Genomic DNA, 24869 nt, shown 5'->3' with positions numbered 1-24869 from the left:
ATAATGTGGTTATAACAGGTATATAATGTGGTTATGACAGGTATATAATATGGTTATAATATAATGTGGTTATAATAGGTATATAATGGTTATAACAGGTGTATAATATGGTTATAACAGGTATATAATGGTTATAACAGGTATATAAGGTGGTTATAACAGGTATATAATGGTTATAACAGGTATAATGTGGTTATAACAGGTGTATAATGTGGTTATAGCAGGTATATAATGTGGTTATAACAGGTATATAATGTGGTTATAACAGGTATATAATGTGGTTATAGCAGGTATATAATATGGTTATAACAGGTATATAATATGGTTATAACAGTGTATATAAATGTATATGGTTATAACAGGTATATAATATGGTTATAACAGGTATATATAATAACAGGTGTATAATATGGTTATAACAGGTGTATATGGTTATGGTGTATAATATGGTTATAACAGGTGTATATGGTTATAGCAGGTATATAATATGGTTATAACAGGTATATAATGTGGTTATGACAGGTATATAATGTGGTTATAGCAGGTATATAATGTGGTTAGAACAGGTATATAATGTGGTTATAGCAGGTATATAATGTGGTTATGACAGGTATATAATGTGGTTATAGCAGGTATATAATTTGGTTATAACAGGTATATAATGTGGTTAGAATAGGTATATAATGTGGTTATAACAGGTGTATAATGTGGTTATAGCAGGTATATAATGTGGTTATAACAGGTATATAATGTGGTTATGACAGGTATATAATGTGGTTATAGCAGGTATATAATGTGGTTATGACAGGTATATAATGTGGTTATAACAGGTATATAATATGGTTATAACAGGTATATAATATGGTTATAACATGTGTATATGGTTATAAAAGGTGTATAATATGGTTATAACAGGTGTATATGGTTATAGCAGGTATATAATGTGGTTATAACAGGTATATAATGTGGTTATGACAGGTATATAATATGGTTATAGCAGGTATATAATATGGTTATGACAGGTATATGTGGTTATGACAGGTATATAATGTGGTTATAACAGGTATATAATGTGGTTATAAGAAGTATATAATGTGGTTATAACTGGTATATAATATGGTTATAACAGGTATATAATGTGGTTATAGCAGGTATATAATGTGGTTATAGCAGGTATATAATGTGGTTATGACAGGTATATAATGTGGTTATAGCAGGTATATAATGTGGTTATAGCAGGTATATAATGTGGTTATAGCAGGTATATAATATGGTTATAACAGGTGTATAATATGGTTATAACAGGTGTATATGGTTATAACAGGTGTATAATATGGTTATAACAGGTGTAGGTATATAAAGGTGTGGTTATAACAGGTACAGGTTATAACAGGTATATAATGTGGTTATAACAGGTGTATAATATGGTTATAACAGGTATATAATATGGTTATAACAGGTATATAATATGGTTATAACAGGTATATGTGGTTATATGGTATATAACAGGTATAACAGGTATAATATGGTATATAATGTGGTTATAGGGTATATGTGGTTATAACAGGTATATAATGTGGTATAACAGGTATATAATGTGGTTATAACAGGTATATAATATGGTTATAGCAGGTATATAATGTGGTTATAACAGGTATATAATGTGGTTATACAGGTATATAATATGGTTATAACAGGTATATAATGTGGTTATAACAGGTATATAATGTGGTTATAGCAGGTATATAATGTGGGACAGGTTATAATGTGGTTATAGCAGGTATATAATATGGTTATAACAGGTATATAATGTGGTTATAGCAGGTATATAATGTGGTTAGAACAGGTATATAATGTGGTTATAGCAGGTATATAATGTGGTTATGACAGGTATATAATGTGGTTATAGCAGGGTAGGTATATAATGTGGTTAGAATATAATAAGGTTATATATATAATGTGGTTATAACAGGTATATAATGTGGTTATAACAGGTATATAATGTGGTTATAGCAGGTATATAATATGTTTATAACAGGTGTATAATATGGTTATAACAGGTGTATATGGTTATAACAGGTGTATAATATGGTTATAACAGGTGTATAATATGGTTATAACAGGTGTATATGGTTATAACAGGTGTATAATATGGTTATAACAGGTGTATATGGTTATAGCAGGTATATAATATGGTTATAACAGGTATATAATGTGGTTATAGCAGGTATATAATGTGGTTATAGCAGGTATATAATGTGGTTATGACAGGTATATAATGTGGTTATAGCAGGTATATAATATGGTTATAACAGGTATATAATGTGGTTATGACAGGTATATAATGTGGTTATAGCAGGTATATAATGTGGTTAGAACAGGTATATAATGTGGTTATAGCAGGTATATAATGTGGTTATGACAGGTATATAATGTGGTTATAGCAGGTATATAATTTGGTTATAACAGGTATATAATGTGGTTAGAATAGGTATATAATGGTTATGGTTATAATGTGGTTATAGCAGGTATATAATGTGGTTATAACAGGTATATAATGTGGTTATGACAGGTATATAATGTGGTTATAGCAGGTATATAATGTGGTTATAGCAGGTATATAATGTGATTATGACAGGTATATAATGTGGAGTTATAACAGGTATATAATATGGTTATATATATATGGTTATAACAGGTATATAATATGGTTATAACAGGTATATAATATGGTTATAACCAGGTATATAATGTGGTTATGACAGGTATATAATGGTTATTAGCAGGTATTATAGCAGGTATATACAGGTATATAATATGGTTATAACAGGTATATAATATGGTTATAGCAGGTATATAATATGGTTATGACAGGTATATAATGGTTATACAGGTATATAATATGGTTATAACAGGTATATAATGTGGTTATAACAGGTATATAATGTGGTTATAACAGGTATATAATATGGTTATAACAGGTATATAATGTGGTTATAGCAGGTATATAATGTGGTTATAACAGGTATATAATGTGGTATGACAGGTATATAATGTGGTTATAGCAGGTATATAATGTGGTTATATAATGTGGTTATGACAGGTATATAATATGGTTATAACAGGTATATAATATGGTATATGGTTATAACAGGTATATAATGTGGTTATAGACAGGTATATAATATGGTTATAACAGGTATATAATGTGGTTATAACAGGTATATAATGTGGTTATAACAGGTATATAATGTGGTTATGGTATATAATGTGGTTATAACAGGTATATAATGTGGTTATAACTGGTATATAATGGTTATGCAGGTATATATGGTTATAACAGGTATATAATATGGTTATAACAGGTATATAGCTCATGTGGTAGACAGGTATATAATGTGGTTATGACAGGTATATAATACTGGTTATAACTAAATGGTTATACAGGTATATATGGTTATAACAGGTATATAATATGGTTATAACAGGTATATAATGTGGTTATAGCAGGTATATAATATGGTTATGACAGGTATATGTGGTTGGTTAGAACAGGTATATAATGTGGTTATAACAGGTGTATAATGTGGTTATAGCAGGTATATAATGTGGTTATAACAGGTATATAATGTGGTTATAACAGGTATATAATGTGGTTATAGCAGGTATATAATGTGGTTATGACAGGTATATAATGTGGTTATAGCAGGTATATAATGTGGTTATAGCATGTATATAATGTGGTTATGACAGGTATATAATATGGTTATAACAGGTATATAATGTGGTTATAGCAGGTATATAATGTGGTTATAGCAGGTATATAATATGGTTATAACAGGTGTATAATATGGTTATAACAGGTGTATATGGTTATAACAGGTGTATAATATGGTTATAACAGGTGTATAATATGGTTATAACAGGTGTATAATATGGTTATAACAGGTGTATATGGTTATAACAGGTGTATAATATGGTTATAACAGGTGTATATGGTTATAGCAGGTATATAATATGGTTATAACAGGTATATAATGTGGTTATAACAGGTATATAATATGGTTATAGCAGGTATATAATGTGGTTATAACAGGTATATAATGTGGTTATAACAGGTATATAATGTGGTTATAACAGGTATATAATGTGGTTATAACAGGTATATAATGTGGTTATAACAGGTATATAATATGGTTATAACAGGTATATAATGTGGTTATAGCAGGTATATAATGTGGTTATAGCAGGTATATAATGTGGTTATAACAGGTATATAATGTGGTTATAGCAGGTATATAATGTGGTTATGACAGGTATATAATGTGGTTATAGCAGGTATATAATGTGGTTAGAACAGGTATATAATGTGGTTATAGCAGGTATATAATGTGGTTATGACAGGTATATAATGTGGTTATAGCAGGTATATAATTTGGTTATAACAGGTATATAATGTGGTTAGAATAGGTATATAATGTGGTTATAACAGGTGTATAATGTGGTTATAGCAGGTATATAATGTGGTTATAACAGGTATATAATGTGGTTATGACAGGTATATAATGTGGTTATGACAGGTATATAATGTGGTTATAGCAGGTATATAATGTGGTTATGGCAGGTATATAATATGGTTATAACAGGTGTATAATATGGTTATAACAGGTGTATATGGTTATAACAGGTGTATATGGTTATAACAGGTGTATAATATGATTATAACAGGTGTATAATATGGTTATAACATGTGTATATGGTTATAAAAGGTGTATAATATGGTTATAACAGGTGTATATGGTTATAGCAGGTATATAATATGGTTATAACAGGTATATAATGTGGTTATAGCAGGTATATAATGTGGTTATAGCAGGTATATAATGTGGTTATGACAGGTATATAATGTGGTTATAGCAGGTATATAATATGGTTATAACAGGTATATAATGTGGTTATGACAGGTATATAATGTGGTTATAGCAGGTATATAATGTGGTTAGAACAGGTATATAATGTGGTTATAGCAGGTATATAATGTGGTTATGACAGGTATATAATGTGGTTATAGCAGGTATATAATGTGGTTATAACAGGTATATAATGTGGTTATAACAGGTATATAATGTGGTTATAGCAGGTATATAATGTGGTTATAACAGGTATATAATGTGGTTATGACAGGTATATAATGTGGTTATGACAGGTATATAATGTGGTTATAGCAGGTATATAATGTGGTTATGGCAGGTATATAATGTGGTTATAACAGGTCTATAATATGGTTATAACAGGTATATATGGTTATAACAGGTATATAATGTGGTTATAGCAGGTATATATGGTTATAACAGGTATATAATATGGTTATAACAGGTATATAATGTGGTTATGACAGGTATATAATATGGTTATAGCAGGTATATAATATGGTTATGACAGGTATATGTGGTTATGACAGGTATATAATGTGGTTATAACAGGTATATAATGTGGTTATAACAGGTATATAATGTGGTTATAACTGGTATATAATATGGTTATAACAGGTATATAATGTGGTTATAGCAGGTATATAATGTGGTTATAGCAGGTATATAATGTGGTTATGACAGGTATATAATGTGGTTATAGCAGGTATATAATGGTATATAATGTGGTTATGACAGGTATATAATATGGTTATAACAGGTATATAATGTGGTTATGACAGGTATATAATGTGGTTATAGCAGGTATATAATATGGTTATAACAGGTGTATAATATGGTTATAACAGGTGTATATGGTTATAACAGGTGTATAATATGGTTATAACAGGTGTATAATATGGTTATAACAGGTGTATATGGTTATAACAGGTGTATAATATGGTTATAACAGGTGTATATGGTTATAGCAGGTATATAATATGGTTATAACAGGTATATAATGTGGTTATAGCAGGTATATAATGTGGTTATAGCAGGTATATGTGGTTATGACAGGTATATAATGTGGTTATAACAGGTATATAATGTGGTTATAACAGGTATATGATATGGTTATAGCAGGTATATAATGTGGTTATAACAGGTATATAATGTGGTTATAACAGGTATATAATATGGTTATAACAGGTATATAATGTGGTTATAGCAGGTATATAATGTGGTTATAGCAGGTATATAATGTGGTTATGACAGGTATATAATGTGGTTATAGCAGGTATATAATATGGTTATAACAGGTATATAATGTGGTTATAGCAGGTATATATTATGGTTATAACAGGTATATAATGTGGTTATAGCAGGTATATAATGTGGTTATAGCAGGTATATAATGTGGTTATGACAGGTATATAATGTGGTTATAGCAGGTATATAATGTGGTTAGAACAGGTATATAATGTGGTTATAGCAGGTATATAATGTGGTTATGACAGGTATATAATGTGGTTATAGCAGGTATATAATTTGGTTATAACAGGTATATAATGTGGTTAGAATAGGTATATAATGTGGTTATAACAGGTATATAATGTGGTTATAGCAGGTATATAATGTGGTTATACAGGTATATAATATGGTTATAACAGGTATATAATGTGGTTATAACAGGTATATAATATGGTTATAACAGGTATATAATGTGGTTATAACAGGTATATAATGTGGTTATGACAGGTATATAATGTGGTTATAGCAGGTATATAATGTGGTTATAGCAGGTATATAATGTGGTTATGACAGGTATATAATGTGGTTATAGCAGGTATATAATATGGTTATGACAGGTATATAATGTGGTTATGACAGGTATATAATATGGTTATAACAGGTATATAATGTGGTTATAGCAGGTATATAATGTGGTTATGACAGGTATATAATGTGGTTATAGCAGGTATATAATTTGGTTATAACAGGTATATAATGTGGTTAGAATAGGTATATAATGTGGTTATGACAGGTATATAATGTGGTTATAGCAGGTATATAATGTGGTTATAGCAGGTATATAATGTGATTATGACAGGTATATAATGTGGTTATAACAGGTATATAATATGGTTATAACAGGTATATAATGTGGTTATAGCAGGTATATAATGTGGTTATGACAGGTATATAATGTGGTTATAACAGGTATATAATGTGGTTATATAGGTATATAATATGGTTATAACAGGTATATAATGTGGTTATAGCAGGTATATAATGTGGTTATAACAGGTATATAATGTGGTTATAGCAGGTATATAATGTGGTTATGACAGGTATATAATGTGGTTATAGCAGGTATATAATGTGGTTATAACAGGTATATAATGTGGTTATACAGGTATATATATGGTTATAACAGGTATATAATGTGGTTATAGCAGGTATATAATGTGGTTATAGCAGGTATATAATGTGGTTATGACAGGTATATAATGTGGTTATAACAGGTATATAATGTGGTTATAACAGGTATATAATGTGGTTATAGCAGGTATATAATGTGGTTATGACAGGTATATAATGTGGTTATAGCAGGTATATAATTTGGTTATAACAGGTATATAATGTGGTTAGAATAGGTATATAATGTGGTTATAACAGGTATATAATGTGGTTATAGCAGGTATATAATGTGGTTATAACAGGTATATAATGTGGTTATGACAGGTATATAATGTGGTTATAGCAGGTATATAATGTGGTTATAGCAGGTATATAATGTGGTTATGACAGGTATATAATGTGGTTATAACTGGTATATAATATGGTTATAACAGGTATATAATGTGGTTATGACAGGTATATAATATGGTTATAACAGGTATATGTGGTTATAGCAGGTATATATGGTTATAACAGGTATATAATATGGTTATAACAGGTATATAATGTGGTTATAGCAGGTATATATGGTTATAACAGGTATATAATATGGTTATAACAGGTATATAATGTGGTTATGACAGGTATATAATATGGTTATAGCAGGTATATAATATGGTTATGACAGGTATATAATGTGGTTATGACAGGTATATGTGGTTATAACAGGTGTATAATGTGGTTATAGCAGGTATATAATGTGGTTATAACAGGTATATAATGTGGTTATGACAGGTATATAATGTGGTTATAGCAGGTATATAATGTGGTTATAGCAGGTATATAATATGGTTATAACAGGTGTATAATATGGTTATAACAGGTGTATAATATGGTTATAACAGGTGTATAATATGGTTATAACAGGTGTATATGGTTATAGCAGGTATATAATATGGTTATAACAGGTATATAATGTGGTTATAGCAGGTATATAATGTGGTTATAACAGGTATATAATGTGGTTATAACAGGTATATAATGTGGTTATAGCAGGTATATAATGTGGTTATGACAGGTATATAATGTGGTTATAGCAGGTATATAATGTGGTTATAATAGGTATATATGGTTATAGCAGGTATATAATGTGGTTATGACAGGTATATAATGTGGTTATAACAGGTATATAATGTGGTTATAACAGGTATATAATATGGTTATAACAGGTATATAATATGGTTATAACAGGTATATAATGGTTATAACAGGTATATATGGTTATAACAGGTTATAATATGGTTATATATAATATGGTTATAACAGGTGTATATGGTTATAACAGGTATATAATATGGTTATAACAGGTATATAATGTGGTTATAACAGGTATATGATATGGTTATAGCAGGTATATAATGTGGTTATAATAGGTATATAATGTGGTTATAATAGGTATATAATGTGGTTATAACTGGTATATAATATGGTTATAACAGGTATATAATGTGGTTATAGCAGGTATATAATGTGGTTATAGCAGGTATATAATGTGGTTGTGACAGGTATATAATGTGGTTATAGCAGGTATATAATGTGGTTATAACAGGTATATAATGTGGTTATAACAGGTATATAATGTGGTTATAACAGGTATATAATGTGGTTGCAGGTATATAATGTTATACAGGTATATAATATGGTTATAACAGGTGTATAATATGGTTATGGTATATATGGTTATAACAGGTATAATATGGTTATAACAGGTGTATAATATGGTTATAACAGGTGTATAATATGGTTATAACAGGTGTATAATATGGTTATAACAGGTGTATATGGTATACAGGTGTATAATATGGTTATAACAGGTATATAATGGTTATAGCAGGTATATAATATGGTTATAACAGGTATATAATGTGGTTATAGCAGGTATATAATGTGGTTATAGCAGGTATAGTGGTGGTTATGACAGGTATATAATGTGGTTATAACAGGTATATAATGTGGTATATATATATGATATGGTTATAGCAGGTATATAATGTGGTTATAATAGGTATATAATGTGGTTATAACTGGTATATAATATGGTTATAACAGGTATATAATGTGGTTATAGCAGGTATATAATGTGGTTATAACAGGTATATAATGTGGTTATAACAGGTATATAATGTGGTTATAACAGGTATATAATATGGTTATAACAGGTATATAATATGGTTATAGCAGGTGTATATGGTTATAACAGGTATATAATGTGGTTATAGCAGGTATATAATGTGGTTATAACAGGTATATAATGTGGTTATGACAGGTATATAATGTGGTTATAGCAGGTATATAATGTGGTTATAGCAGGTATATAATGTGGTTATGACAGGTATATAATGTGGTTATAACTGGTATATAATATGGTTATAACAGGTATATAATGTGGTTATAACAGGTATATAATGTGGTTATAACAGGTATATAATGTGGTTATAGCAGGTATATAATGTGGTTATAACAGGTATATAATGTGGTTATAACAGGTATATAATGTGGTTATAGCAGGTATATAATGTGGTTATAACAGGTATATAATGTGGTTATGACAGGTATATAATATGGTTATAGCAGGTATATAATATGGTTATAACAGGTATATAATGTGGTTATAACAGGTATATAATGTGGTTATACAGGTATATAATGTGGTTATAACAGGTATATAATGGTTATGACAGGTATATAATGTGGTTATAACAGGTATATAATGTGGTTATAACAGGTATATAATATGGTTATAACAGGTATATAATGTGGTTATAGCAGGTATATAAGGTGGTTATATATAATGTGGTTATACAGGTATATAATGTGGTTATAACAGGTATATAATGTGGTTATAGCAGGTATATAATATGGTTATAACAGGTATATAATGTGGTTATAGCAGGTATATAATATGGTTAAGGTATATAATGTGGTTATATGACAGGTATATAATGTGGTTATAGCAGGTATATAATGTGGTTATAACAGGTATATAATGTGGTTATAGCAGGTATATAATGTGGTTAGAACAGGTATATAATGTGGTTATAGCAGGTATATAATGTGGTTATGACAGGTATATAATGTGGTTATAGCAGGTATATAATTTGGTTATAACAGGTATATAATGTGGTTAGAATAGGTATATAATGTGGTTATAACATATAATGTGGTTATAACAGGTATATAATGTGGTTATAACAGGTATATAATGTGGTTATGACAGGTATATAATGTGGTTATAACAGGTATATAATGTGGTTATAGCAGGTATATAATGTGGTTATGACAGGTATATAATGTGGTTATAACTGGTTTATAATATGGTTATAACAGGTATATAATGTGGTTATAACAGGTATATAATATGGTTATAACAGGGTATAATGTGGTTATAGCAGGTATATAGGTATATAATATGGTTATAACAGGTATATAATGTGGTTATAACAGGTATATAATATGGTTATAACAGGTATATAATATGGTTATAACAGGTATATAATGTGGTTATGACAGGTATATAATATGGGCAGGTATATATATGACAGGTATATAATGTGGTTATGACAGGTATGTGGTTATGGTTATATAATGTGGTTATAACAGGTATATAATGTGGTTATAACAGGTATATAATGTGGTTATAACAGGTATATAATATGACAGGTATATAATTGGTTATACAGGTATATAATGTGGTTATAACAGGTATATAATGTGGTTATAACAGGTATATAATATGGTTATAACAGGTATATAATGTGGTTATAACAGGTATATAATGGTTATAGCAGGTATATAATATGGTTATAACAGGTATATAATGTGGTTATAGCAGGTATATAATGGTTATAGCAGGTATATATGTGGTTATGACAGGTATATAATGTGGTTATAACAGGTATATAATGTGGTTATAACAGGTATATAATGTGGTTATACAGGTATATAATGTGGTTATAACAGGTATATAATGTGGTTATAGGTATATAATGTGGTTATGACAGGTATATAATGTGGTTATAACAGGTATATAATGTGGTTATAACAGGTATATAATATGGTTATAACAGGGTATATAATATAACAGGTATATATGGTTATAACAGGTATATATAAAGGTGTATAATATGGTTATAACAGGTATATAATATGGTTATGGTTATAACAGGTGTATATGGTTATAGCAGGTATATAATATGGTTATAACAGGTATATAATGTGGTTATAACAGGTATATGATATGGTTATAACAGGTATATAATGTGGTTATAACAGGTATATAATGTGGTTATAACAGGTATATAATGTGGTTATAACTGGTATATAATATGGTTATAACAGGTATATAATGTGGTTATAGCAGGTATATAATGTGGTTATAGCAGGTATATAATGTGGTTATGACAGGTATATAATGTGGTTATAGCAGGTATATAATGTGGTTATAGCATGTATATAATGTGGTTATGACAGGTATATAATATGGTTATAACAGGTATATAATGTGGTTATAGCAGGTATATAATGTGGTTATAGCAGGTATATAATATGGTTATAACAGGTGTATAATATGGTTATAACAGGTGTATATGGTTATAACAGGTGTATAATATGGTTATAACAGGTATATAATATGGTATATGTATAATATGGTTACAGGTGTATAATAGGTTATAACAGGTATAATATGGTTATAACAGGTGTATAATATGGTTATAACAGGTGTATATGGTTATAGCAGGTATATAATATGGTTATAACAGGTATATAATGTGGTTATAGCAGGTATATAATAATGGTATATATGACAGGTATATAATGTGGTTATAACAGGTATATAATGTGGTTATAACAGGTATATAATATGGTTATAGCAGGTATATAATGTGGTTATAACAGGTATATAATGTGGTTATAACTGGTATATAATATGGTTATAACAGGTATATAATGTGGTTATAACAGGTATATAATGTGGTTATAGCAGGTATATAATGTGGTTAACAGGTATATAATGTGGTTATAACAGGTATATAATATGGTTATAACAGGTATATAATGTGGTTATAACAGGGTATATAGCAGGTATATAATGTGGTTATAACAGGTATATAATGTGGTTATAGCAGGTATATATAGGTATATAATGTGGTTATAGCAGGTATATAATTGGTTATAACAGGTATATAATGTGGTTAAATAGGTATATAATGGTTATAACAGGTGTATAATGTGGTTATAGCAGGTATATAATGTGGTTATAGCAGGTATATAATGTGGTTATACAGGTATATAATGTGGTTATAACTGGTATATAATATGGTTATAACAGGTATATAATGTGGTTATAACAGGTATATAATGTGGTTATAACAGGTATATAATGTGGTTATAACAGGTATATAATGTGGTTATGACAGGTATATAATGTGGTTATAACAGGTATATAAATGGTTATGACAGGTATATAATGTGGTTATGACAGGTATATAATATGGTTATAACAGGTATATAATGTGGTTATAGACAGGTATATAATGTGGTTATAACAGGTATATAATGTGGTTATAACAGGTATATAATGTGGTTATGACAGGTATATAATGTGGTTATAGCAGGTATATAATGTGGTTATAACAGGTATATAATGTGGTTATAGCAGGTATATAATGTGGTTAGAACAGGTATATAATGTGGTTACCCAGGTATATAATGTGGTTATGACAGGTATATAATGTGGTTATAGCAGGTATATAATTTGGTTATAACAGGTATATAATGTGGTTATAACAGGTATAATATGGTTATAACAGGTGTATAATATGGACAGGTATATAATGTGGTTATAACAGGTATATAATGTGGTTATAACAGGTATATAATGTGGTTATAACAGGTATATAATGTGGTTATAGCAGGTATATAATGTGGTTATGACAGGTATATAATGTATAATATGGTTATAACAGGTATATAATATGGTTATAACAGGTATATAATGGTTATAACAGGTGTATAATGTGGTTATAACAGGTATATAATGTGGTTATAACAGGTATATAATATGGTTATAACAGGTATATAATGTGGTTATAACAGGTATATATGTGGTTATAACAGGTATATAATGTGGTTATAACAGGTATATAATGTGGTTATGACAGGTATATAATGTGGTTATGACAGGTATATAATATGGTTATAGCAGGTATATAATGTGGTTATGACAGGTATATAATGTGGTTATAGCAGGTATATAATGTGGTTATGACAGGTATATAATGTGGTTATAGCAGGTATATAATATGGTTATGACAGGTATATAATGTGGTTATGACAGGTATATAATATGGTTATAACAGGTATATAATGTGGTTATAGCAGGTATATAATGTGGTTAGAACAGGTATATAATGTGGTTATAGCAGGTATATAATGTGGTTATGACAGGTATATAATGTGGTTATAGCAGGTATATAATTTGGTTATAACAGGTATATAATGTGGTTATAGCAGGTATATAATGTGGTTATAACAGGTATATAATGTGGTTATAGCAGGTATATAATGTGGTTATAACAGGTATATAATGTGGTTATAACAGGTATATAATGTGGTTATAACAGGTATATAATGTGGTTATAACAGGTATATAATGTGGTTATAACAGGTATATAATGTGGTTATAGCAGGTATATAATGTGGTTATAACAGGTATATAATGTGGTTATGCAGGTATATTGGTTATGACAGGTATATAATGTGGTTATAGCAGGTATATAATTTGTTATAACAGGTATATAATATGGTTATAACAGGTATATAATGTGGTTATAACAGGTATATAATGTGGTTATAACAGGTATATAATGTGGTTATAACAGGTATATAATGTGGTTATAACTGGTATATAATATGGTTATAACAGGTATATAATGTGGTTATAGCAGGTATATAATGTGGTTATAGCAGGTATATAATGTGGTTATGACAGGTATATAATGTGGTTATAGCAGGTATATAATATGGTTATAACAGGTATATAATATGGTTATAACAGGTGTATATGGTTATAACAGGTATATAATATGGTTATAACAGGTATATAATGTGGTTATAGCAGGTATATAATGTGGTTATAACAGGTATATAATGTGGTTATAACAGGTATATAATGTGGTTATAGCAGGTATATAATGTGGTTATAACAGGTATATAATGTGGTTATAGCAGGTATATAATGTGGTTATGACAGGTATATAATGTGGTTATAGCAGGTATATAATTTGGTTATAACAGGTATATAATGTGGTTATAACAGGTATATAATGTGGTTATAACAGGTATATAATGTGGTTATAACAGGTATATAATGTGGTTATAACAGGTATATAATGTGGTTATGACAGGTATATAATATGGTTATAACAGGTATATAATGTGGTTATAACAGGTATATAATGTGGTTATAACAGGTATATAATGGTTATAACAGGTATATAATATGGTTATAGCAGGTATATAATGTGGTTATGACAGGTATATAATGTGGTTATAGTTGGTTATAACAGGTATATAATGTGGTTAATAGGTATATAATGTGGTTATAACAGGTATATAATGTGGTTATAGCAGGTATATAATGTGGTTATAACAGGTATATAAGGTTATACAGGTATATAATGTGGTTATAACAGGTATATAATGTGGTTATAACAGGTATATAATGTGGTTATGACAGGTATATAATATGGTTATAACAGGTATATAATGTGGTTATAACAGGTATATAATGTGGTTATGACAGGTATATAATATGGTTATAACAGGTATATAATGGTTATAGTAGGTATATAATGTGGTTATAACAGGTATATAATGTGGTTATAGCAGGTATATGTGGTTAGAACAGGTATATAATGTGGTTATAGCAGGTATATAATGTGGTTATGACAGGTATATAATGTGGTTATAACAGGTATATAATGTGGTTAGAACAGGTATATAATGTGGTTATAGCAGGTATATAATGTGGTTATGACAGGTATATAATGTGGTTATAGCAGGTATATAATTTGGTTATAACAGGTATATAATGTGGTTATAGCAGGTATATAATGTGGTTAGAACAGGTATATAATGTGGTTATAGCAGGTATATAATGTGGTTATAACAGGTATATAATGTGGTTATAGCAGGTATATAATGGTTATAACAGGTATATAATGTGGTTATAACAGGTATATAATGTGGTTATAACAGGTCATTATATAGGTATATAATGTGGTTATACAGGTATATAATGTGGTTATAACAGGTATATAATGTGGTTATGACAGGTATATAATGTGGTTATAACAGGTATATAATGTGGTTATAACAGGTGGTTATAGGTATATGGTTATAACAGGTATATAATGGTTATAGCAGGTATATAATATGGTTATAGCAGGTATATGTGGTTAACAGGTATATAATGGTTATAACAGGTATATATGGTTATAACAGGTATATAATATTGTTATAACAGGTGTATATGGTTATGACAGGTATATAATATGGTTATAGCAGGTATATAATGTGGTTATGACAGGTATATAATATGGTTATAACAGGTATATGTGGTTATAGCAGGTATATATGGTTATAACAGGTATATAATATGGTTATAACAGGTATATAATGTGGTTATAGCAGGTATATAATGTGGTTATGACAGGTATATAATGTGGTTATAGCAGGTATATAATTTGGTTATAACAGGTATATAATGTGGTTAGAATAGGTATATGGTTATAACAGGTATATAATGTGGTTATAGCAGGTATATAATGTGGTTATAGCAGGTATATAATGGTTATGGTATATAATGTGGTTATGACAGGTATATAATGTGGTTATAGCAGGTATATAATGTGGTTAGAACAGGTATATAATGTGGTTATAGCAGGTATATAATGTGGTTATGACAGGTATATAATGTGGTTATAGCAGGTATATAATTTGGTTATAACAGGTATATAATGTGGTTAGAATAGGTATATAATGTGGTTATAACAGGTGTATAATGTGGTTATAGCAGGTATATAATGTGGTTATAGCAGGTATATAATATGGTTATAGCAGGTATATAATTTGGTTATAACAGGTATATAATGTGGTTAGAATAGGTATATAATGTGGTTATAACAGGTGTATAATGTGGTTATAGCAGGTATATAATGTGGTTATAACAGGTATATAATGTGGTTATGACAGGTATATAATGTGGTTATAGCAGGTATATAATGTGGTTATAGCAGGTATATAATGTGGTTATGACAGGTATATAATGTGGTTATAGCAGGTATATAATATGGTTATGACAGGTATATAATGTGGTTATGACAGGTATATAATATGGTTATAACAGGTATATAATGTGGTTATAGCAGGTATATAATGTGGTTAGAACAGGTATATAATGTGGTTATAGCAGGTATATAATGTGGTTATGACAGGTATATAATGTGGTTATAGCAGGTATATAATTTGGTTATAACAGGTATATAATGTGGTTATAGCAGGTATATAATGTGGTTAGAACAGGTATATAATGTGGTTATAGCAGGTATATAATGTGGTTATGACAGGTATATAATGTGGTTATAGCAGGTATATAATTTGGTTATAACAGGTATATAATGTGGTTAGAATAGGTATATAATGTGGTTATAACAGGTGTATAATGTGGTTATAGCAGGTATATAATGTGGTTATAACAGGTATATAATGTGGTTATGACAGGTATATAATGTGGTTATAACAGGTATATAATGTGGTTATAGCAGGTATATAATGTGGTTATAGCAGGTATATAATGTGGTTATGACAGGTATATAATGTGGTTATAGCAGGTATATAATGTGGTTATAACAGGTATATAATGTGGTTATAGCAGGTATATAATGTGGTTATGACAGGTATATAATGTGGTTATAGCAGGTATATAATGTGGTTATAACAGGTATATAATGTGGTTATAACAGGTATATAATGTGGTTATAACAGGTATATAATGTGGTTATAACTGGTATATAATATGGTTATAACAGGTATATAATGTGGTTATAGCAGGTATATAATGTGGTTATGACAGGTATATAATGTGGTTATAGCAGGTATATAATTTGGTTATAACAGGTATATAATGTGGTTATAATAGGTATATAATGTGGTTATAACAGGTATATAATGTGGTTATAGCAGGTATATAATGTGGTTATAACAGGTATATAATGTGGTTATAACAGGTATATAATGTGGTTATGACAGGTATATAATGTGGTTATAGCAGGTATATAATGTGGTTATGACAGGTATATAATGTGGTTATAACAGGTATATAATATGGTTATAACAGGTATATAATGTGGTTATGACAGGTATATAATATGGTTATAACAGGTATATGTGGTTATAGCAGGTATATATGGTTATAACAGGTATATAATATGGTTATAACAGGTATATAATGTGGTTATAGCAGGTATATATGGTTATAACAGGTATATAATATGGTTATAACAGGTATATAATGTGGTTATGACAGGTATATAATGTGGTTATAGCAGGTATATAATGTGGTTAGAACAGGTATATAATGTGGTTATAGCAGGTATATAATGTGGTTATGACAGGTATATAATGTGGTTATAACAGGTATATAATATGGTTATAACAGGTATATAATGTGGTTATGACAGGTATATAATATGGTTATAGCAGGTATATAATGTGGTTATGACAGGTATATAATGTGGTTATAACAGGTATATAATGTGGTTATAACAGGTATATAATGTGGTTATAACAGGTATATAATGTGGTTATAACAGGTATATAATATGGTTATAACAGGTGTATAATATGGTTATAACAGGTATATAATGTGGTTATAACAGGTATATAATATGGTTATAACAGGTATATAATATGGTTATAACAGGTGTATAATATGGTTATAACAGGTATATAATGGTTATAACAGTATATAATGTGGTTATAACAGGTATATAATGTGGTTATAGCAGGTATATAATGTGGTTATAACAGGTATATAATGTGGTTATAGCAGGTATATAATGTGGTTATGACAGGTATATAATGTGGTTATAACAGGTATATAATGTGGTTATAACAGGTATATAATGTGGTTAGCAGGTGGTTATGACAGGTATATAATGTGGTTATAGCAGGTATATAATTTGGTTATAACAGGTATATAATGTGGTTATAATAGGTATATAATGGTTATAACAGGTATATAATGTGGTTATAACAGGTATATAATGGTTATAACAGGTATATAATGTGGTTATAACAGGTATATAATGTGGTTATAACAGGTATATAATATGGTTATAACAGGTATATAATGTGGTTATAGCAGGTATATAATATGGTTATAACAGGTATATAATGTGGTTATAACAGGTATATAATGTGGTTATAACAGGTGTATATAATATTGTTATAACAGGTGTATATGGTTATAACAGGTATATAATATGGTTATAGCAGGTATATAATGTGGTTATGACAGGTATATAATGTGGTTATAACAGGTATATAATGTGGTTATAGCAGGTATATAATGTGGTTATAACAGGTATATAATGTGGTTATAACAGGTATATAATGTGGTTATAGCAGGTATATAATGTGGTTATGACAGGTATATAATGTGGTTATAGCAGGTATATAATTTGGTTATAACAGGTATATAATGTGGTTAGAATAGGTATATAATGTGGTTATAACAGGTGTATAATGTGGTTATAGCAGGTATATAATGTGGTTATAACAGGTATATAATGTGGTTATGACAGGTATATAATGTGGTTATAGCAGGTATATAATGTGGTTATAGCAGGTATATAATGTGGTTATGACAGGTATATAATGTGGTTATAACTGGGTTATAACAGGTATATAATGTGGTTATGACAGGTATATAATATGGTTATAACAGGTATATAATGGTTATAACAGGTATATATGGTTATAACAGGTATATAATATGGTTATAACAGGTATATAATGTGGTTATAACAGGTATAATGGTTATAACAGGTATATAATATGGTTATAACAGGTATATAATGTGGTTATGACAGGTATATAATATGGTTATAGCAGGTATATAATGTGGTTATGACAGGTATATAATGTGGTTATACAGGTATAATGTGGTTATAACAGGTGTATAATGTGGTTATAAGGTATATAATGTGGTAGCAGGTATATAATATGGTTATAACAGGTATATAATGTGGTTATAACAGGTATATAATATGGTTATAACAGGTATATAATATGGTTATGACAGGTATATAATGTGGTTATGACAGGTATAATGTGGTTATAGGTATATAATGTGGTTATGACAGGTATATAATATGGTTAAAGCAGGTATATAATATGGTTATGACAGGTATATAATGTGGTTATGACAGGTATATAATGTGGTTATAGCAGGTATATAATATGGTTATAACAGGTGTATAATATGGTTATAACAGGTGTATATGGTTATAACAGGTGTATAATATGGTTATAACAGGTGTATAATGTGGTTATAGCAGGTATATAATGTGGTTATAACAGGTATATAATGCGGTTATGACAGGTATATAATGTGGTTATAGCAGGTATATAATATGGTTATAACAGGTGTATAATATGGTTATAACAGGTATATAATATGGTTATAACAGGTATATAATGTGGTTATAACAGGTATATAATATGGTTATATATGGTTATACAGGTATATAATATGGTTATAACAGGTATATAATGTGGTTATAACAGGTATATAATGTGGTTATAGCAGGTATATGTGGTTATGACAGGTATATAATGTGGTTATAACAGGTATATAATGTGGTTATAACAGGTATATAGGTGGTTATAGCAGGTATATAATGTGGTTATAACAGGTATATAATGGTTATACAGGTATATAATGTGGTTATAGCAGGTATATAATGTGGTTATAACAGGTATATAAGGTATATAATGTTATGGTTATAACAGGTTATAGGTATATAATATGGTTATAACAGGTATATAATGTGGTTATAGCAGGTATATAATGTGGTTATGACAGGTATATAATGTGGTTATAGCAGGTATATAATGTGGTTATAACAGGTATATAATGTGGTTATAACAGGTATATAATGTGGTTATGACAGGTATATAATGTGGTTATAGCAGGTATATAATGTGGTTATAGCAGGTATATAATGTGGTTATGACAGGTATATAATGTGGTTATAACTGGTATATAATATGGTTATAACAGGTATATAATGTGGTTATGACAGGTATATAATATGGTTATAGCAGGTATATAATATGGTTATGACAGGTATATAATGTGGTTATGACAGGTATATAATGTGGTTATAACAGGTATATAATGTGGTTATGACAGGTATATAATGTGGTTAGAATAGGTATATAATGTGGTTAGAATAGGTATATAATGTGGTTATGACAGGTATATAATGTGGTTATAACTGGTATATAATATGGTTATAACAGGTATATAATGTGGTTATGACAGGTATATAATATGGTTATGACAGGTATATAATGTGGTTATGACAGGTATATAATATGGTTATAACAGGTATATAATATGGTTATGACAGGTATATAATGTGGTTATAACAGGTATGTGGTTATAACAGGTATATAAATATGGTTATAACAGGTATATAATGTGGTTATAACTGGTATATAATATGGTTATAACAGGTATATAATGTGGTTATGACAGGTATATAATGTGGTTATAGCAGGTATATAATATGGTTATACAGGTATATAATGTGGTTATAACAGGTATATAATATGGTTATAACAGGTATATAATGTGGTTATGACAGGTATATAATGTGGTTATAGCAGGTATATAATATGGTTATGACAGGTATATAATGTGGTTATATAATGTGGTTATAACAGGTATATAATGTGGTTATAGCAGGTATATAATGTGGTTATAACAGGTATATAATGTGGTTATGACAGGTATATAATGTGGTTATATATAATGTGGTTATAGCAGGTATATAATATGGTTATAACAGGTGTATAATATGGTTATAACAGGTATATATGGTTATAACAGGTATATAATATGGTTATAACAGGTATATAATGTGGTTATAACAGGTATATAATATGGTTATAACAGGTATATAATGGTTATAGGTATATAATATGGTTATAACAGGTGTATAATATGGTTATAACAGGTGTATATGGTTATAACAGGTGTATAATGGTTATAACAGGTATATAATGTGGTTATAACAGGTATATAATGTGGTTATGACAGGTATATAATGTGGTTATAACGGTATATAATGTGGTTATAGCAGGTATATAATATGGTTATGACAGGTATATAATATGGGTATATAATATGGTTATAGCAGGTATATAATATGGTTATAACAGGTATATAATGTGGTTATATGTGGTTATAACAGGTATATAATGTGGTTATAACAGGTATATAATGTGGTTATAACAGGTATATAATATGGTTATAACAGGTATATAATGTGGTTATAACAGGTATATAATGTGGTTAGTTATGACAGGTATATATGTGGTTATAACAGGTGTATAATGTGGTTATAGCAGGTATATAATGTGGTTATAACAGGTATATAATGTGGTTATGACAGGTATATAATGTGGTTATAACAGGTATATAATGTGGTTATAGCAGGTATATAATGTGGTTATGACAGGTATATAATGTGGTTATAACAGGTATATAAATGGTTATGGTATATAATGTGGTTATGACAGGTATATAATATGGTTATAACAGGTATATAAGGTTATATAATATGGTTATAACAGGTATATAATATGGTTATGGTATATAATGTGGTTATAACAGGTATATAATATGGTTATAACAGGTATATAATATGGTTATAACAGGTATATAATATGGTTATGACAGGTATATAATGTGGTTATGACAGGTATATAATGTGGTTATAACAGGTATATAATGTGGTTATAACAGGTATATAATGTGGTTATACAGGTATATAATGTGGTTATAGCAGGTATATAATATGGTTATACAGGTATATAATGTGGTTATGACAGGTATATAATATGGTTATAACAGGTATATAATATGGTTAACAGGTATATAATGGTTATACAGGTATATGTGGTTATAACAGGTATATAATGTGGTTATAACAGGTATATAATGTGGTTATAACAGGTATATAATATGGTTATATGGTATAATATGGTTATAACAGGTATATATGGTTATAACAGGTATATAATATGGTTATAACAGGTATATAATATGGTTATAGGTGTATAATATGGTTATAACAGGTATATATGGTTATAACAGGTATATAATATGGTTATAACAGGTATATAATGTGGTTATAACAGGTATATAATGTGGTTATAGCAGGTATATGGTTATGACAGGTATATAATGTGGTTATAACAGGTTATAACAGGTATATAATATGGTTATAACAGGTATATAAATGGTTATAACAGGTATATAATATGGTTATAACAGGTATATAATATGGTTATAACAGGTATATAATATGGTTATGTATAATGTATATAATATGGTTATAACAGGTATATAATGGTTATAGCAGGTATATAATGTGGTTATACAGGTATATAATGTGGTTATGACAGGTATATAATGTGGTTATACAGGTATATAATGTGGTTATGACAGGTATATATAAATGGTTATAACAGGTTATAATGTGGTTATAGCAGGTATATAATGTGGTTATAGCAGGTATATAATGTGGTTATGACAGGTATATAATGTGGTTATGACAGGTATATAATATGGTTATAACAGGTATATAATGTGGTTATAACAGGTATATAATGTGGTTATAACAGGTATATAATGTGGTTATAACAGGTATATAATGTGGTTATAACAGGTATATAATGTGGTTATAGCAGGTATATAATGTGGTTATACAGGTATATAAGGTATATAATGTGGTTATAACAGGTATATAATGTGGTTATAACAGGTATATAATGTGGTTATAACAGGTATAATATGGTTATAACAGGTATATAATATGGTTATGACAGGTATATAAGGTATATAATGTGGTTATAACAGGTATATAATGTGGTTATAGCAGGTATATAATGTGGTTATAGCAGGTATATAATGTGGTTATGACAGGTATATAATGTGGTTATAACAGGTATATAATATGGTTATAACAGGTATATAATGTGGTTATGACAGGTATATAATGTGGTTATACAGGTATATAATATGGTTATAACAGGTATATAATGTGGTTATGACAGGTATATAATGTGGTTATGACAGGTATATAATATGGTTATAACAGGTATATAATGTGGTTATGACAGGTATATAATATGGTTATAACAGGTATATAATGGTTATAACAGGTATATAATATGGTTATAACAGGTATATAATGTATAGCATATATATGGTTATAACAGGTATATAATATGGTTATAACAGGTATATAATGTGGTTATTATATAATATGGTTATAGCAGGTATATAATATGGTTATGACAGGTATTATGTGGTTATGACAGGTATATAATGGTTATAACAGGGTATAATGTGGTTATAACAGGTATATAATGTGGTTATAGCAGGTATATAATGTGGTTATGACAGGTATATAATGTGGTTATGACAGGTATATAATATGGTTATAACAGGTATATAATATGGTTATAACAGGTAGGTATATGTGGTTATAACAGGTATATAATGTGGTTATAACAGGTATATAATGTGGTTATAACAGGTATATAATATGGTTATAACAGGTATATAATGGTTATGGTTATGTTATAACAGGTATATAATATGGTTATAACAGGTATATGGTTATAAGGTATATAATATGGTTATAGCAGGTATATAATATGGTTATAACAGGTATATAATGTGGTTATAGCAGGTATATAATGTGGTTATAGCAGGTATATAATGTGGTTTATGGTTATAATGTGGTTATATAATGTGGTTATACAGGTATATATGGTTATAACAGGTATATAATATGGTTATAACAGGTATATAATATGGTTATAACAGGTATATAATATGGTTATAATAGGTATATATGGTTATAACAGGTATATAATATGGTTATAACAGGTATATAATGGTTATGACAGGTATATAATGTGGTTAGCAGGTATATAATGGTTATGGTTATAACAGGTATATAATGTGGTTATAGCAGGTATATAATTTGGTTATAACAGGTATATAATGTGGTTATAGCAGGTATATAATGTGGTTAGAACAGGTATATAATGTGGTTATAGCAGGTATATAATGTGGTTATAACAGGTATATAATGTGGTTATAACAGGTATATAATGTGGTTATAACAGGTA

The 24869-nt window shown here is 28.4% G+C and overlaps 1 long non-coding RNA gene across 5 annotated transcripts in view; it reads left to right on the top strand.

Annotated features, from left to right (window-relative positions):
- LOC127907498 (uncharacterized) overlaps positions 1 to 24869 on the top strand; it is a 44648-nt gene that overhangs the window by 223 nt on the left and 19556 nt on the right. For 2 of the 5 annotated variants that reach the window (XR_008064600.1, XR_008064599.1), the window contains exons 1-2: positions 5717 to 5842; positions 8216 to 8300. This is a non-coding gene — a long non-coding RNA (uncharacterized LOC127907498). Of the gene's footprint in view, positions 1 to 1240; positions 1347 to 5716; positions 5843 to 8193; positions 8301 to 20222; positions 20299 to 24869 lie in introns of those variants that run through there. The other 3 variants (XR_008064602.1, XR_008064601.1, XR_008064603.1) reach the window with 3 other exon arrangements.

This window comes from Oncorhynchus keta, chromosome 15 (assembly GCF_023373465.1).
Source record: "Oncorhynchus keta strain PuntledgeMale-10-30-2019 chromosome 15, Oket_V2, whole genome shotgun sequence".
Classification (NCBI taxonomy): Eukaryota; Metazoa; Chordata; class Actinopteri; order Salmoniformes; family Salmonidae; genus Oncorhynchus; species Oncorhynchus keta.
This window is presented reverse-complemented; position numbering and strand designations above follow the sequence as displayed.